The 18635-nt window shown below is 25.2% G+C and overlaps 1 protein-coding gene across 1 annotated transcript in view; it reads left to right on the top strand.

The window, feature by feature from the left end:
- LOC142235079 (uncharacterized) overlaps positions 1-18635 on the top strand; it is a 258978-nt gene that overhangs the window by 4890 nt on the left and 235453 nt on the right. Inside the window, exon 2 of the mRNA XM_075306304.1 lies at positions 3620-3852. The gene's annotated coding sequence lies outside the window, so the exon portion shown is untranslated. The remainder of the gene's footprint in view (positions 1-3619; positions 3853-18635) is intronic.

The following is an 18635-nucleotide window of genomic DNA, read 5'->3' as shown; positions in this document are numbered from 1 at the left end:
AAATAAAATATTGACAAAGTTCTATAGAAATAACATTTTGACAAGATTTTATATAAAAATAAAATTTTGACAAAATTTATTATAGAAATAAAATTTTGAGAAGATTTTATATAGAAATAAAATTTTGAGAAGATTTTATATAGAAATAAAAGTTTGACTAAATCTTCCATAGAAATTAAATTTTGACAACATTTTCCATAGAAATAAAATTTTGATAAAGTTCTATAGAAATAACATTTTGACAAAATTTTCTATAGAAATAAAATTTTGACAAAGTTCTATAGAAATAACATTTTGACAAGATTTTATATAGAAATAAAATTTTGACAAAATTTATTATAGAAATAAAATTTTGAGAAGATTTTATATAGAAATAAAAGTTTGACTAAATCTTCCATAGAAATTAAATTTTGACAACATTTTCCATAGAAATAAAATTTTGACAAAATTTTCTATAAAAGTAAAATTTTGACAAGATTTTATATAGAAATAAAATTTTTACAAGATTTTCTATAGAAATAAAATTTTGACAAAATTTTCGTTAGAAATAAAATTTTGACAAAATTTTCTATAGAAAAAAATAATAAAAAAAACTGTTTAAGAAAAATTCCCAACCAAAATTTTATTGTGCAAAACATAAGCAAAAACCACCCACACCTCCCTTCAATAACATAATCATCAATTACAGATGTGTCTTAAAAATTGTGGAATTTTGGGAAAAAAAAAGAACTACAAAATTCCAGGAAAAATTTTTTGTGCCAAAAAAAAAAAAATAATTTACCGCACATCCACCCTAAATATTTCTTAGTTGTTTTGTACAAAATAACTATACCAAACGTATACAATATCTTATATATTTTTTTTTCTTAATTTAAATTTTTTTTATATATAATTACAAACTTAGAAAAATTGTTTAACGAAGCGTCCACTCAACAAATTTATTTTTTTTTTCATTATTTTGTACAAAATAATTATCAATTATCCGAACAGCTTAATTATAAACTTAACAACATAAAATATCAGTTTTAAAAAAATTTCCAAGACAGACTTTTCTTGAGCGTAGAAATTCAATAAGAACCCTCGTTCAAACAATTGCAGATTTGTCTTAAAAAATTGTGACATTTTTGGGAAATAAATTACAAAAAATTTCTAAATTCTTAAACGAAAAATAATTTCAAAAAATTTCTAAATTCTTAAACGAAAAATTCCAAGCCAAATATTTCTGGGTGTAAAACGAATTTAAGCTTTACCGCACATCTACCAAGTTCAAGTTTTTCTTAACTATTTTGTACAAAAAATTTTTTCCCAAAATGTCAACTATCCAACAAAAAAATTCCTTACTTTAAATTAATTTATCAAATTTTTGATAAAAAAAAATTAAAAATCAAAACTTAAGAAAATTCAATGACAAACTTATCTTGTGCTAAACATTGCATGAACCCCCCTCTTTTTTCAACAATATTATCATTAATTTTTGATTTTGCCTCAAAAATTCGGAGATTTTTTTTTTTTTTTGGAAAATAAGAAAAAACTAAAAATCTTATAAGAAATTTTTCAAGTCAAACATTTCTTGTGCAAAAAAAGAAACTCAATTCCCCACCCCTCTTTTCGTCAACAATATCATCATCAATTGTGGATTTGCTTTAGTAAGGAAAATATGTGGTTGCTGTTGCCTATCAACAGACAACATCTGCCGCAACTTCAACAACAATTCCTATCTAGACAATCTCTCAATGGAAATAAACATCAAGTGCCACAAAAGAATTTCCATCCACTGAGTTCTATACGAAACTCCACGGCTAAGAAAATAGGCAATCTTAGTAGACAATCAGATACACAGTACTTCATATATATGTAGACGGTTCAATGTTAAACCAAAATTGGCATACCATCGTATGGGAAATTGAACGTGTCCTGGTTAGCTATAATGATAGCCCGATAGTTTTAGACTTTGTCCGATTTTATGCTAAGCTCATTCACAAGGGATCTGCTATTTAAGCCGAGTTCGAGCGACGTTTCACATTACGGTGAAATCACATGGAAAAGCTTTGAAACCGTTGGTCTCAGTTTGTCCGTCTGTCGCTGTATCTCGATAATATTTCGATGCCAATGGTATTTGGAAATCATTTAAGTATGTACGTCCGTCCGTTGACGATATGACGATCTCTAATTTTTTTATTTCTATAGAAAATTTTGTGAAAATTTTATCAACATTTTATTTTTATAGAAAATTCTGTCAAAATTTTATTTCTGTAGAAAATTTTGTCAAAATTTTATTTCTAAAGAAAATTTTGTTAATATTTTAGTTCTAAAGACAATTTAGTCAACATTTTATTTCTATAGAAAATTTTTGTCTAAATGTTATTTCTATAGAAAATTTTGTGAAAATTTTGTTTCTATAGAAAATTTTATTTCTATAGAAAATTTTTTCAAAATTGTATGACTATAGAAAATTTTCTCAAAATTGTATGACTATAGAAAATTTTATCATAATACTGCTAAGCTACCATTGGACAATCTTCTGCTGACCACATGTCCTAGCAATTAGAATATAACTTTTTTAAAAGATGTTTACTAAAGGGTACCTAAGATTCGGCCTAGCAAACTTTTTTGTTAACCCATAATTACTTGAGGTTTTTTTTTGCCCTCATCCTGTATGGATCTGTAACAAATTTACTATGTTGAACAACAAAAACCAAAAAAAAAAACGGGAAAAACTTAACCAACTATCAGCATATCATCATTCGCTTCTTCGGTTGTTAAAGGCATCAGCCAGCTAAGAAACGAAAGAAAAAACTCAAAAACTTGGCTAGGAAAAACCGAACAATGTTGTAAAAACTTTCTGGTCTTGTGATCGCCGTCTTGAGATTACGGTTTTTTTATTTAACTTGGCCAAGAGTGCACAACAAAAAGAAAAAAACAAAAAAAAAACAACTTCCAACCATAATAGACAAATGCCAAACAACAAAAACAATTATAGGAAAACATGGTGGAGAGGGGTGAAATGACCAAATACATGTTGCTGGCGTAAACTATAGCAGTTACCAGTTTTTTTCTTGTGTTTTATTTTCTTCAAGAATTGTTTGGTCTAAACATTGCAAATTGTTCTATGTGTAAAAAGAAACAAAAAACAAGATCCACACCGGCATAGGTACTCCTTTTTTTCAAAAAGAAAATAGTAAACAAACTTCCAGAAAAAAGCTCCATCCCGGCACATTTCTTTCATAAAAAAAAAATAATAAATAAAAAATAATTTTAAAGGACATAGTAGAAGTGTTTAATACAGACCAAAATCATGTTGCTTTAATAAATTTAAATAAATATTAAAAAATTAAATACAAATATAAAATAAATATCTTTTAATTTAATGTAAAAATAACGATATATTAACAAAGTTTAAATAAATAATAAACTAAATTCACGACAATATAAATATTTTCCTCTATATAAAAAAGAATTTCCAAGAACTTTTCTTTTCTTCAATTTAGAAGCAAAACTTTCTATATACCTAAAAGTCTAACAAAGTCCAATTTTTAATTAAAATAAAATAATTACTTAAGGTTAAAAAAGTATTCTAATTGACCTTTGTTTTTTCTCTCATTTTTTTTTGTTATCACAGCAAAAAGTTCATATTAATAATCCTACAAGAAACAAAACAAAAAACGAAAAGAAAAAGAAAATTCTGAAAAAAAACTAAACAAAGTCAAAAGGAAATACTGTTGTGAATTCTCTGAGTTAAAAATCATCTACTCCCCCCACCCAAAATCAACTGCCCTCTTCATTTTGTGGATTAGCATAGAAAAAGTCAGCAAAACTTTGTTTCCTCCTTACCCTGGATTTTATGTAAAAAAGGTAAGTGAAAACAGAAATGTATTAATTGGTATGAACAAAGAACAAACATAATCTTTAAAAATTTAAGTTTTGTTTTTACTTTATGTTGTGTTATATTAATGAACTTTGTAATATTTACAATTTTGGTATTTTTGTTTTCTTGTTTGTTTTGTGAACTTTATGAGAGACCCAATTAGCCAAAAATTTTTAAGTGCTCATTTGACAGTGGTTTACAATACAACAAATTAATTTTTAAAACAAATATATATATATATATATATATATATATATATATATATATATATATATATATATATATATATATATATATATATATATATATATATATATATATATATATATATATATATATATATATATATATATATATATATATATATATATATATATATCAAATTTATACTTTTCATGAAACCTATTTGCAAAGCATATTTAAATCAAATAAAATCTTTTTAAAAATAAGTGAAAACTTTTTGATTACAACTGAAACCTTTTACAAATCAACAGAAACCATTTTCCCTTCACATGAATTTTATTTCTATAGAAAATTTTGTCAACATTTTATTTCTACATAAAATTTCCTCAAAACTTTATTTCTATATTTTATCAAATTTTATCAAAATTTTATTTCTATAGAAAATTTTGTCAAAATTTTATTTTTATAGAAAATTTTCTATAGAAAATTTAATTCTATAGAAAATTTTATCAAAATTTTATTTCTATAGATAATTTTGTCAAAATTTTATTTCTATAGAATAGTTTGTGAAAATTTTGTTTCTATAGAAAAAGTGGTCAAAATTTTATGTCTATAGAAAATTTTGTCAAAAATTTATTTCGATAGAACATTTTGTCAAAATTTTATTTCTATAGAAAATTTTGTCAAAAATTTTAATTCTATAGAAAAATTGGTAAATTTTTTTTTCTATAGAAAATTTTGTCAAAATTTTATTTCTATAGAAAATTTTTTCACAACTTTATATCTGTAGAAAATTTTGTCAAAATTTTACTTCTATAGAAAATTTTGTCAAAATGTTATTTCTATAGAAAATTTTGTCAAAATTTTATTTCTATAGAATAGTTTGTGAAAATTTTGTTTCTATAGAAAAAGTGGTCAAAATTTTATGTCTATAAAAAATTTTGTCAAAAATTTATTTCTATAGAAAATTTTGTCAAAATTTTATTTTTATGGAAAATTTTGTCAAAATTTTAATTCTATAGAAAATTTTATCAAAATTTTATTTCTATAGAAAATTTTGCCAAAATTTTATTTCTATAGAATAGTTTGTGAAAATTTTGTTTCTATAGAAAAAGTGTTCAAAATTTTATGTCTATAGAAAATTTTGTCAAAAATTTATTTCGATAGAAAATTTTGTCAAAATTTTATTTCTATAGAAAATTTTGTCAAAAATTTTAATTCTATAGAAAAATTGGTAAAATTTTTTTTTCTATAGAAAATTTTGTCAAAATTTTAATTCTATAGAAAATTTTATCAAAATTTTATTTCTATAGAAAATTTTGTCAAAAATTTATTTCTATAGAAAATTTTGTCAAAATTTTAATTCTATAGAAAATATTATCAAAATTTTATTTCTATAGAAAATTTTGTCAAAAATTTTACTTCTATAAAAAATTTTGTCAAAATTTTATTTCTATAGAAAATTTTGTCAAAAATTTATTTCTATAGAAAATTTTGTCAAAATTTTATTTCTATAGAAAATTTTTTCACAACTTTATATCTGTAGAAAATTTTGTCAAAATTTTACTTCTATAGAAAATTTTGTCAAAATGTTATTTCTGTAGAAAAATTTGTCAAAATTTTATTTCTATAGAATAGTTTGTGAAAATTTTGTTTCTATAGAAAAAGTGGTCAAAATTTTATGTCTATAAAAAATTTTGTCAAAAATTTATTTCTATAGAAAATTTTGTCAAAATTTTATTTTTATGGAAAATTTTGTCAAAATTTTAATTCTATAGAAAATTTTATCAAAATTTTATTTCTATAGAAAATTTTGCCAAAATTTTATTTCTATAGAATAGTTTGTGAAAATTTTGTTTCTATAGAAAAAGTGTTCAAAATTTTATGTCTATAGAAAATTTTGTCAAAAATTTATTTCGATAGAAAATTTTGTCAAAATTTTATTTCTATAGAAAATTTTGTCAAAAATTTTAATTCTATAGAAAAATTGGTAAAATTTTTTTTTCTATAGAAAATTTTGTCAAAATTTTAATTCTATAGAAAATTTTATCAAAATTTTATTTCTATAGAAAATTTTGTCAAAAATTTATTTCTATAGAAAATTTTGTCAAAATTTTAATTCTATAGAAAATATTATCAAAATTTTATTTCTATAGAAAATTTTGTCAAAAATTTTACTTCTATAAAAAATTTTGTCAAAATTTTATTTCTATAGAAAATTTTGTCAAAAATTTATTTCTATAGAAAATTTTGTCAAAATTTTATTTCTATAGAAAATTTTTTCACAACTTTATATCTGTAGAAAATTTTGTCAAAATTTTACTTCTATAGAAAATTTTGTCAAAATGTTATTTCTGTAGAAAAATTTGTCAAAATTTTATTTCTATAGAATAGTTTGTGAAAATTTTGTTTCTATAGAAAAAGTGGTCAAAATTTTATGTCTATAAAAAATTTTGTCAAAAATTTATTTCTATAGAAAATTTTGTCAAAATTTTATTTTTATGGAAAATTTTGTCAAAATTTTAATTCTATAGAAAATTTTATCAAAATTTTATTTCTATAGAAAATTTTGCCAAAATTTTATTTCTATAGAATAGTTTGTGAAAATTTTGTTTCTATAGAAAAAGTGTTCAAAATTTTATGTCTATAGAAAATTTTGTCAAAAATTTATTTCGATAGAAAATTTTGTCAAAATTTTATTTCTATAGAAAATTTTGTCAAAAATTTTAATTCTATAGAAAAATTGGTAAAATTTTTTTTTCTATAGAAAATTTTGTCAAAATTTTAATTCTATAGAAAATTTTATCAAAATTTTATTTCTATAGAAAATTTTGTCAAAAATTTATTTCTATAGAAAATTTTGTCAAAATTTTAATTCTATAGAAAATATTATCAAAATTTTATTTCTATAGAAAATTTTGTCAAAAATTTTACTTCTATAAAAAATTTTGTCAAAATTTTATTTCTATAGAAAATTTTGTCAAAAATTTATTTCTATAGAAAATTTTGTCAAAATTTTATTTCTATAGAAAATTTTTTCACAACTTTATATCTGTAGAAAATTTTGTCAAAATTTTACTTCTATAGAAAATTTTGTCAAAATGTTATTTCTATAGAAAAATTTGTCAAAATTTTATTTCTATAGAAAATTTTGTCAAAATTTTATTTCTATAGAAAATATTGTCAAAATTTTAATTCTATAGACAATTTTATTTCTATAGAAAATTTTATCAAAATTTTATTTCTATAGAAAATTTTGTCAAAAATTTTACTTCTATAGAAAATTTTGTCAAAATTTTATTTCTAAGAAAAAATGGTCAAAATTTTATGTCTATAGAAAATTTTGTCAAAAATTTATTTCTATAGAATATTTTTGAAAATTGTGTTTCTATAGAAAAAGTGGTCAAAATTTTATTGCTATAGAAAATTTTGTCAAAAATTTATTTCTATAGAAAATTTTGTCAAAAATTTATTTCTATAGAAAATATTGTGAAAAATTTATTTCTATAGAAGATTTTCTCAAAATTTTATTTCTTTAGAATATTTTGTCAGAATTTTATTTCTATAGAAAATTTGGTCAACAATTTATTTCTATAGAAAATTTTGTCAAAAATTTATTTCTATAGAAAATTTTGTCAAAATTTTATTTCTATAGAAAATTTTTTCACAACTTTATTTCTATAGAAAATTTTGTCAAAATTTTACTTCTATAGAAATTTTTGTAACATTTTATTTCTATAGAATATTTTGTCAAAATTACGGCCTTCAAACGGCCGGCAAAGCCATCAACGAAACGTGAACGGGGCTCTGCGATATTTTAGCCCATTTCCGCAGAATCGCGAAGATGAGTGACACTTTGAAATTTTTTAAAACCTACCTTACCAAACCACCCAGGTGCAATAGTGCAACGCACTAAGAGAGACTTAGGTTCTCATAGTTGGTAGTATTCTATATTCCTCTCCAACTACGAGGTACTTCGATTTTCTTTAAATATATAATTTTTACAAATTGTTCTATTGAAATAGAAGTTTTCTATAGAAGTACAATTTTGACAAAATTTTCTATATAAATAAAATTTTGATAAAATTTTCTATCGAAATAACATTTTTACAAACTTCTCTATAGAAATAAAATTTTCTATAGAAATGATTTTGATAAAAATTCTTAAAGAAATAAAAATTTGACAAAACTTTCTATAGAAATAAAATTTTGATAAAATCTTCGTTAGAAATAAAATTTTGACAAAAATCTAGTTAGAATTAAAATTTGGTAAAATTTTCTATAAAAATAAAATTTTGATAAAAGTTTCTATAGAATTTTCTATAAAAATGAAATTTTGCGAACATTTTCTATAGCAAAACCGTTTGAGAAGATATTCCATAGAAATAAATTTTGACAAGATTTTCTATAGAAATAAAATTTTCATAAAATGTTGCCAAAATTTTCAATAGAGATAAAATATTTATTTATTTTTCTCTATAGAAAATTAGTTTTGACAACTTTTTCTATAGAGATAAAATTTTGACAAAATTTTCTACAGAAATAAAATTTGTGACAAAATTTTCTATAGAAATAACATTTTGACAGCATTTTCTATAGAAATAAAATTTCGACAAAATTTTTTATAGAAATAAAATTTTGACAAAATTTTCTATAGAAGTAAAATTTTTCACAAAATTTTCTATGGAAGTAAAATTTTGACAAAATTTTCTATAGAAATAAAATTTTGACAAACTTTTCTATAGAAATACAATTTTGACAAAATTTTCTATAGAAATAAAATTTTGACAAATTTTTTTATAGAATTAAAATTTTGACAAAATTTTCTATTGAAATAAAATTTTGACAAAATTTTCTATAGAAATAAAATTTTGACAAAATTTTCTATAGAAATAAAATTCTGACAAAATTTTCAATAGAAATAAAATTTTGACAAAATTTTCTATAGAAATAAAATTTTGACAAATTTTTTTATAGAAATAAAATTTTGACAAAATTTTATATAGAAATAAAATTTTGACAAAATTTTCTATAGAAATAAAATTTTGACAAAATTTTCTATTGAAATAAAATTTTGACAAAATATGCTATAAAAATAAAATTTTGACAAAATTTTCTATAGAAATAAAATTTTGACAAAATTTTCTATAGAAGTAAAATTTTGACAAAATTTTCTATAGAAATACAATTTTGACAAAATTTTCTATAGAAGTAAAATTTTGACAACATTTTCTATAGAAATAAACTTTTGACAAAAGTTACTAAAAAAATTAAATTTTGACTAAATTTTCTATAGAAGTAAAATTTTGACAAAATTTTCTATAGAAATAAAATTTTGACAAAATTTTCTATAGAAATAAAATTCTGACAAAATTTTCTATAGAAATATAATTTTGACAAAATTTTCTATAGAAATAAAATTTTGGTAAAATTTTCTATAAAAATAAAATTTTGACTAAATTTTCTATAGAAGTAAAATTTTGACAAAATTTTCTATAGAAATAAAATTTTGACAAAATTTTCTATAGAAATAAAATTTTGGCAAAATTTTCTATAGAAATAAAATTTTGACAAAATTTTCTATAGAAATAAAATTTTGACAAAATTTTCTATAGAAATAAAATTTTGACAAAATTTTCTATAGAAACAAAATTTTGACAAAATTTTCTATAGAAATAAAATTTTGACAAAATTTTCTATAGCAATAAAATTCTGACAAAATTTTCAATAGAAATAAAATTTTGAAAAATTTTTTTATAGAAATAAAATTTTGACAAAATTTTCTATTGAAATAACATTTTGACAAAACATGCTATAAAAATAAAATTTTGACAAAATTTTCTACAGAAATAAAATTTTGACAAAATTTTCTATAGAAATAAAATTTTGACAAAATTTTCTATAGAAGTAAAATTTTGACAAAATTTTCTATAGAAATAAAATTTTGACAAAATTTTCTAAAGAAATAAAATTTTGACAAAATTTTCTATGGAAATAAAATTTTGACAAAATTTTCTAAAGAAATAAAATTTTGACAAAAATTTTTCATAGAAATAGAATTTTGATTAAATTTTCTATAGAAATAAAATTTGACGAAATTTCACATAGAAATAAAATTTTGACAAAATTTTCTATTGAAATAACATTTCGAGAAAATTTTCCGTAGAAATAAAATTTTGATTTTTTTTTTAAGTTTGGTAGATTTTTGGTAAATTTTTCGTTAAATTTTTGTCACGCGTGCCAAACATAATCACACGCGTGACAACCGTGATGGAGATCCGAAAATGTTTGATCATTGTGAGGCGGAAATGAAGCGAAGAACCTCTTTTTTAAGCCATCACTCCTGCTTAGCGCCATGGTGTTGAGTCCTGTTGGTATGTCTATGTTTGTACGACTAGGGCTATGTATATGGTCTTTGGACGTATAGTGTTCGGCATTCATTTTGACCCAAAGTTGGATAAGTACGAGATGGGATTGGCCATTGGCCTTTAGGGCGGCCCTCACTATTACCATCGGAAGTGCTTAAGTTCTGATGGCCAATCGAAAATGAACATTTTAAGCTGACATCATTGGCAAGTCATCCTGACTGTCACTGGAATAAATCTAGCAGCCGGTAGACGACCAGTTAGGAGATGAAAGCCACCTGAAGTTGGTTGCGATATTTTGATAGAAAAAACTTCATAATATTAATGAATTTTGTCATCAAAAGTAACCCAAAATAAATGTTTCGTAAATATAATGAATTTTTTCGTTATTGAATTGACTTTTTGATTTAACATTTCATAATATTAATGAATCTTTTAATTATGTGTATGAAAGTATTCGTTAAGCCAATGAAAAATTTCTTCGGGTAAATTTTTATGAGTATTTCGTTGAGTGTAAATATCAGCCACACTGTATATTAGAATATGTCCATATGTCAGGAATATCTATGTGGTTACTTTAGATGCTTTGGCCACATCGTTTCAGTTTAACTGTAATTTTTGGTAAAACCTCTGACTTTAAACCCACGACCCCTTATTTAAATTACTAAAAAAACATTGTAAACATATACATCCCAATGTCTAACTAGAAACTAAATTTTTGACTTTAGCATTAACATTTTAGTTACCCAACCCAATTGTCAAATTGTAATGCCATAATGTTGACATTAAACCGAAATGAACTTCCAAAAGACTCCCATAAATTCGAAAAAATCATAAGAGAACATAACAATGTCACAACAATAACGTGGCTATTAATTTGTGGTAGTCAAAATAAAAGTGTAAATGTTAATTATTTGAAAAAAGATTTCGTTTATTTATTTTCATTTTTTTTCTCTCTCGACAACATTGTATAAAAAATATTCAAAACGATAAGTCAACATTTTTAATGTTCAATGAACTAAGCATTAAAATGGATTTTATGTGTTTTTATGGAGCAGGCAAAAAAAAAATTGAAAAAAATAAATACTAAAAACCACACAAAAATCTGGTTATTAATAATGAATGGGTATTTGCTTATTTTTTTGTATAAACAAACAATTGGATTAAAACAAGAATATTACAATGGCCAACAGATATTTCAAATTAAAGTTTAACAATGTATTTATATAAAGTACATACAAACTTATTATTATTATTTTTTTTTTTAATTTATGGATGTGAGAAGCTGATGTATTTACTTGAGGTGAAAAAGAAGTAAGATTGCAGTAGTAGGGAAATTTTATCTATTATCTGTTTAATCTGCAAAAATAATCATAATTATGATTTACTTTAATATTTTTGAATTTATTTCTATTCGAATTTAATTCAATTATGTAATTTAATTTAAATTTCATTTCTTCTCAGTTGAATTAATTTCAATTTAATTCTATTTAATTAAATACTATGACATACATGTCTTTTGGTTTTTATCAGCTTTTATGCAAGAAAACAGTTTGAGAGGCTCTGGTAGAGCATTGATGGCTAGAGAGTATATTAAACCATTGTCAATATGTAGTATTAAATTTTGTCCTTACTCAACAATGGCTGGAAATTTATAGGTTTGAGAGAAGCTTAAAATATAAATATAAATAAAATTACAGTAGTTGGAGAATTTTATCTATTATCTCCTTTTTCTCTTTATTCTGAAAAAATAATCCTTATGATGATTTACTGTAATTTTGTTAAAATTTAATTCAATTACGTAATTTAATTTAAATTTCATTTCTACTCACTTCAATTAATTTCAGATTAATTCTATTAAGTAAATGCTATGGCATTATATGTCTTTTATCAGCTTGCATAAACAGTTTGAGAAGCTTTGTCAATAGTATTGAATTTTGTCCATACCCAACAATGGCTGCAATTGTATGGGTGCGAATGAAGCTTGTAAATTTAATTGAGGAAAAATTTAAAAAAAACTTACAGTAGTTGGAGAATTTTATCTATTATCTCTTTATTCTCTTTACTCACTTGAATTAATTTCTGTTTAATTCTCATTACCTAAATGCTATGATATGACATATATTATGGCTTTTGTCAGTTTGCATAAAGAAAACAGTTTGAGAGGCTTTGGGAGAGCATTGATGGCAAGAGAGTAAATTAAACCAATTTCAATAGAATTGAATTTTGTGGTTACCCATTAATAGTTTTAAATGGAGGCAACTAAGAGTTGTTGGGTTTTGGATGTCTCAAGTGTTGTTAAATATTTTGACAAAGTCAATCTCCTCATAAAATAAATGACAACTTATTAGCATATATTAGAGTGCAATTTAATGTTTTCTGTTATTTAAGTTCTAAAATGGTTTTTGGTGTTTTTATGGAGTAGGAAAAAATAAATACAAAACAAGTATATACGTCCGTAAGTTCGACCAGGCCGAATCTTATGTACCCTCCACCATGGATTGCATAGAAACTTGTACTAAAGACTGTCATCCACAATCGAATTACTTGGACTGCGATAACACTTGCCGATGACAAGGTATCCTAAAATTTCTTAACACCGTCTTCGCAATTGTAAGTTAGTCCATACGGGGATATATTAAACAAAAAAGGCCGATTAACTACGTATATAATTCAGTTTGACAAAATTAATATAAAATGTTGACAAAATTTTCTATAGAAATAAAATTTTGACAACATTTTCTATAGGAGTAAAATTTGGAAAAAATTTTCTATAGAAATAAAATTTGGAAAAAATTTTCTATAGAAATAAAATTTTGACAAAATGTTCTATAGAAATAAAATTTTTACAAAATTTTCTATAGAAATAACATTTTGACAATGTTTTCCATAAAAATAAAATTTTGGTAGATTATTTTTGGCTCGAGTGGCAACCATGAATATGAACCGATATGGACCAATTTTTGTGTGATTGGGGATCGGCTATATATAACTTTAGACCGATACGGACCAATTTTGGCATGGATATTAGCGGCCTTATACTAACACCACGTTGCAAATTTCAACCGGATCGGATGAATTTTGCTCCTCCAAGAGGCTCCGGAGATCAAATTTGGGGAACGGTTTATATGGGGGCTATATATAATTATGGACCGATATGGACCAATTCTTGCGTGTTTTTTAACACCATGTTCCAAATTTCAACCGGATCGGATGAATTTTGCTCCTCCAAGAGGCTCCGGAGGACAAACCTGGGAATCGATTTATATGGGGGCTATATATAATTATGCACCGATATGGACCAATGCATGGTCATTGGAGAACATATACCAACACCATGTACCAAATTTCAGCGGGATCGGATGAAATTTTCGTTTCTTACAGGCTCTGCAAGCCAAATCGGGAGATCAGTTTATATGGGGTCTATATATAATTATGGACCGATGTGGAGCAATTTTTGCATGGTCATTAGAGAACATATACCAATACCATGTACCAAATTTCAGCCGGATCGGATGAAATTTGCTTCTCTTAAAGGCTCCGCAAGCCAAATCGGGGGATCGGTTTATATAGGGGCTATATATAATTATGGACCGATGTGGACCAATTTTTGCATGGTTGTTAGAGACCATATACTAACACCATGTACCAAATTTCAGCCGGATCGGATGAAAATTGTTTCTCTTAGAGGCTCTGCAAGCCAAATCAGGGGATCGGTTTATATGGGGGCTATATATAATTATGGACCGATGTGGACCAATTTTTGCATGGATGAAATTTGCTTCTCTTAGAGCGATCGCAAGCCAAATTTGGGGGTCCGTTTATATGGGGGCTATACGTAAAAGTGGACCGATAGGAACAATTTTTGCATGGTTGTTAGAGACCATATACTAACATTATGTATCAAATTTTAGCCGGATCGGATGAAATTTGCTTCTCTTAAAGCAATCGCAAGCCAAATTTGGGGGTCCGTTTATATGGGGGCTATACGTAAAAGTGGACTGATATGGCCCATTTTCAATACCATCCGACCTACATCAATAACAACTACTTGTGCCAAGCGTGTTTCGTTCGGAAGTTAGCGTGATTTCAACAGACGGACGGACGGATATGCTCAGATCGACTCAGAATTTCACCACGACCCAGAATATATATACTTTATGGGGTCTTAGAGCAATATTTCGATGTGTTACAAACGGAATGACAAAGTTAATATACCCCCATCCTATGGTGGAGGGTATAAAAACACACAAAATCTGGTCATTAATAATGAGTGGGTATTTGTGGTTTTTTTTTTTTCGTTTGTAAAAACAAAGCAATTGGATTAAAACAAAAATATTAAAATAGCTAAAAGATATTTTAATCAAATAGCAATAACAATTTATTTCTATAAAGTACATGCAAATATAATTTTTTTTTTTAATTTATGCATGTTTGTTGTAGGGAAATGTGAGGAAAAATACATTTGTTGAAATATTTTATATTCATCTAGAAATTCTGTAAATAATCATAATTGAGATTTGATCTAATATTTTTGAATTTTAATTTATTAAAATTTATCAATAAAATTTAATTTATTAAAACTTATGTAATTTAATTCAAATTTCGTACATTTATTAAATTCAATTGTATTTAATTCTATTTAATTGAATGCTACGAAATGACTTGTATTTTTGTTTTTCTTAGCTGCCATAAGGAAAACAGTTTGACAGGCATTGGGAGAATATTTACAGCATGGGAAAGAGAGAGACTGTGTGTGTGTTAATGCAACGGAAATATTACAATTGATATTTTGACTGTACAGACCAATGACCGCAAAAAGGGATTACTAACATTTTAGAGGCTTTGGATGTTTTAGGTATTAAACACATAGACAAAATCATTCTGAGAGTAATAAAATACATAACGTATTACCATATTTAAATAATATAGCAATACAGTTTAATGTATTTAGTTATTTAAATTCTAAAATGGATTTTCTATGTTTTTTTATACAACAGAAAAAAAAAAATAAATAAATATTAAAAGCCACACAAAATCTAGTTTTTTCTTTTTTTTGATCAAAAAAAAGTTGGATTAAAACAAAAATATTACAATGTCCAACAGATATTTTTAGAAATAAAGTATGTATATATATATATATATATATATATATATATGTATATATATATATATATATATATATATATATATATATATATATATATATATATATATATATATATATATATATATATATATATATATATATATATATATATATATATATATATATATATATATATATATATATATATATATATATATATATATATATATATATATATATATATATATATATATATATTTTTTTTTTTTTTTTTAATTTATAGGTGCCAGAGAAGCTTGTTGAGGAAAAAACTAAGTATGATTGGAATAGTTGAGAAATTTGACCACGTATCCATTTAATCTGTAAATAGGCATTATTATGATTTACTGTGATTTAATTAAATATTTATGAATTTAATTTTATTCGATTTAATTGAATAAGGATTTAATTGAAAAACAAGTAGATACGGCCGTAAGTTCGGCCAGACCGAAGCTTATGTACCCTCCACCATGGATTGCGTAGAAACTTCTACTGAAGACTGTCATCCACAAGCGAATTACTTGGGTTGCGGTAACACTTGCCGATGGCAAGGTATCTTAAAATTTCCTAACACCATAATATATACCACATAGTCCATGACAATGGACTGAATAGTCTAAGTGAGCCTGAATTTTAATCGGACTGCCACTTTAACCTAACCTAACCTAGTCCATACGTGATATATATTAAACTAAAAACGGCCGATTAAATGCGTATATAATTAAGTTTAAAGTTTCTATAGAAATAAAATTTTGACAACATTTTCTATAGCAGTAAAATTTGGAAAAAATTTTCTATAGAAATAACATTTGGATAAAATTTCCTATAGAAATGAAATTCTGACAAAATTTTCTATAGAAATAAAATTTTGACAAAATTTTCTACAGCAATAAAATTTTGACAAAATGTTCTATAGAAATCAAATGTTGACAAAATGTTCTATAGAAATAAAATTTTGACAAAAATTTTTTATAGAAATAACATTTTGACAATGTTTTCTATAAAAATAAAATTTTGGTAGATTATTTTTGGCTCGAGTGGCAACCATAATTATGAACCGATAAGGATCAATTTTTGTGTGATTGGGGATCGCCTATATATAACTATAGACGGAAAATCTGGGGATCGATTTATATGGGGGCTAATCTAACCTAACACCACGTCCCCAATTTCAACCGGATCGGATGAATGTTGCTCCACTAAGGGGCTCCGGAGGTCAAATCGGGGGATCGGCTTATATGGGGGCTATATATAATTATGGACAGATATGACCAATTTTGGCATGGTTGTTAGAGACAATATACTAACACAACGGACCAAATTTCAATGCTCTTCTAAGAGGCTCCGCAAGCCAAATCGGGGGATCGGTTTATATGGGGGCTATATATAATTATGGACCGATGTGGACCAATTTTTGCATGGTCATTAGAGACCATATACCAACACCATATACCAAATTTCAGCCGGATCGGATGAAATTTGCTTCTCTTAGAGGCTCCGCAATCCAAATCGGGGGATCGGTTTATATGGGGGCTATATATAATTATGGACCGATGTGGACCAATTTTTGCATGGTTGTTAGAGACCATATACTAACACCATGTACCAAATTTCAGTCGGATCGGATGAAATTTGCTTCTTTTAGAGCAATCGCAAGCCAAATTTATGGGTCCGTTTATATGGGGGCTATACGTAAAAGTAGACCGATATGGACCAATTTTTGCATGGTTGGTAGAGACCATATACTAACACTATGTACCAAATTTCAGTCGGATCGGATGAAATTTGCTTCTCTTAGAGTCTCCGCAAGCCAAATTTGGGGGTCCGTTTATATGGGGGCTATACGTAAAAGTGGACCGATATGGCCCATTTACAATACCATCCGACCTACATCAATAACAACTACTTTTGCCAAGTTTCAAGTCGATAGCTGGTTTCGTTCGGAAGTTAGCGTGATTTCAACAGACGGACGGACGGACGGACATGCTCAGATCGACTCAGAATTTCACCACGACCCAGGATATATATACTTTATGGGGTCTTAGAGCAATATTTCGATGTGTTACAAACGGAATGACAAAGTTAATATACCCCCATCCTATGGTGGAGGTAGGGATGCCAGATTTTGAAGAGGCAAAAAGAGCACATTCACTTTGTAAAAAAAGCACATACGAAAAAAGAGCAGAAAAAAAGAAAAAAGTTTGTTTACACTTAGAACAGAGTTCAAAGTGAAGAAGCTCTTCGTCGCCTCTGATATATAAAGTAAAACACAATTTAATTAGAAAACAACGGCGTAGGAAAATATCGTAGTGTGACATTTATGTATGTTCAGTTTACTTTTACCATTTATTGAATCGTGTTGGAGTAATATTTGTTGTGATACATTAAAAGAGTACTTACATTGTAGTACATTAAAAGAGTACTAAAAATAGAGCACTTTTGCGTGCTCTTTTAGCCTATCTTGTTTTAAGAGCACATTTTTTAAAAAAGAGTACATGTGCTCTTTAAAAGAGCACGTCTGGCATCCCTAGGTGGAGGGTATAATAAAATGAATTCAATTGTTTGTTTTCAAAAATGTATGCTACTTCAATTTTATTCAATCTACTCCACTTTTTTCCAAAATCTACTTCACTCAATTTGTCACTAGCAGCACTGATGGCAACTCCATAGACTATAGACTTTAGATAGATGATCCACTATTATCTTTAAAAACAATGTGTCAGTTCCAAAAATGAATTTTCTGACATTTCGTTTTGATTTTTTCGTAAAGAGTCAGTCCCAAACATTAATTTTCGTGCATTTGCTTTTGTGTTGTTCGTAAAGAGCAATGCTGCTCAAAATTAAATTTCGTATTTTCGCGATTTTGGTCACAATTTTTTGTTCAAATATGAACTTTTAATATATTAATTTATTTATAAATCCTCTGTTGCATCATAAACGTTCTAATTTTGTGTAAAATTGGCAAACTACAAAAAGGAAAACGAAAGAGATTGTAAGCGTGCTCTTATTTTTCTCGTTTATTCTTAATCTTCGGAACTGTCACAAATAGTTTGACACTCATGGCTCATCTATCTAAAGTCTATAGTCTATGGGC

This window comes from Haematobia irritans, chromosome 4, assembly GCF_050003625.1.
Source record: "Haematobia irritans isolate KBUSLIRL chromosome 4, ASM5000362v1, whole genome shotgun sequence".
NCBI classification, from domain to species: Eukaryota; Metazoa; Arthropoda; class Insecta; order Diptera; family Muscidae; genus Haematobia; species Haematobia irritans.
Note: the sequence above shows the minus strand (reverse complement) of the source record. Positions and strands in the feature narration are given on the sequence as shown.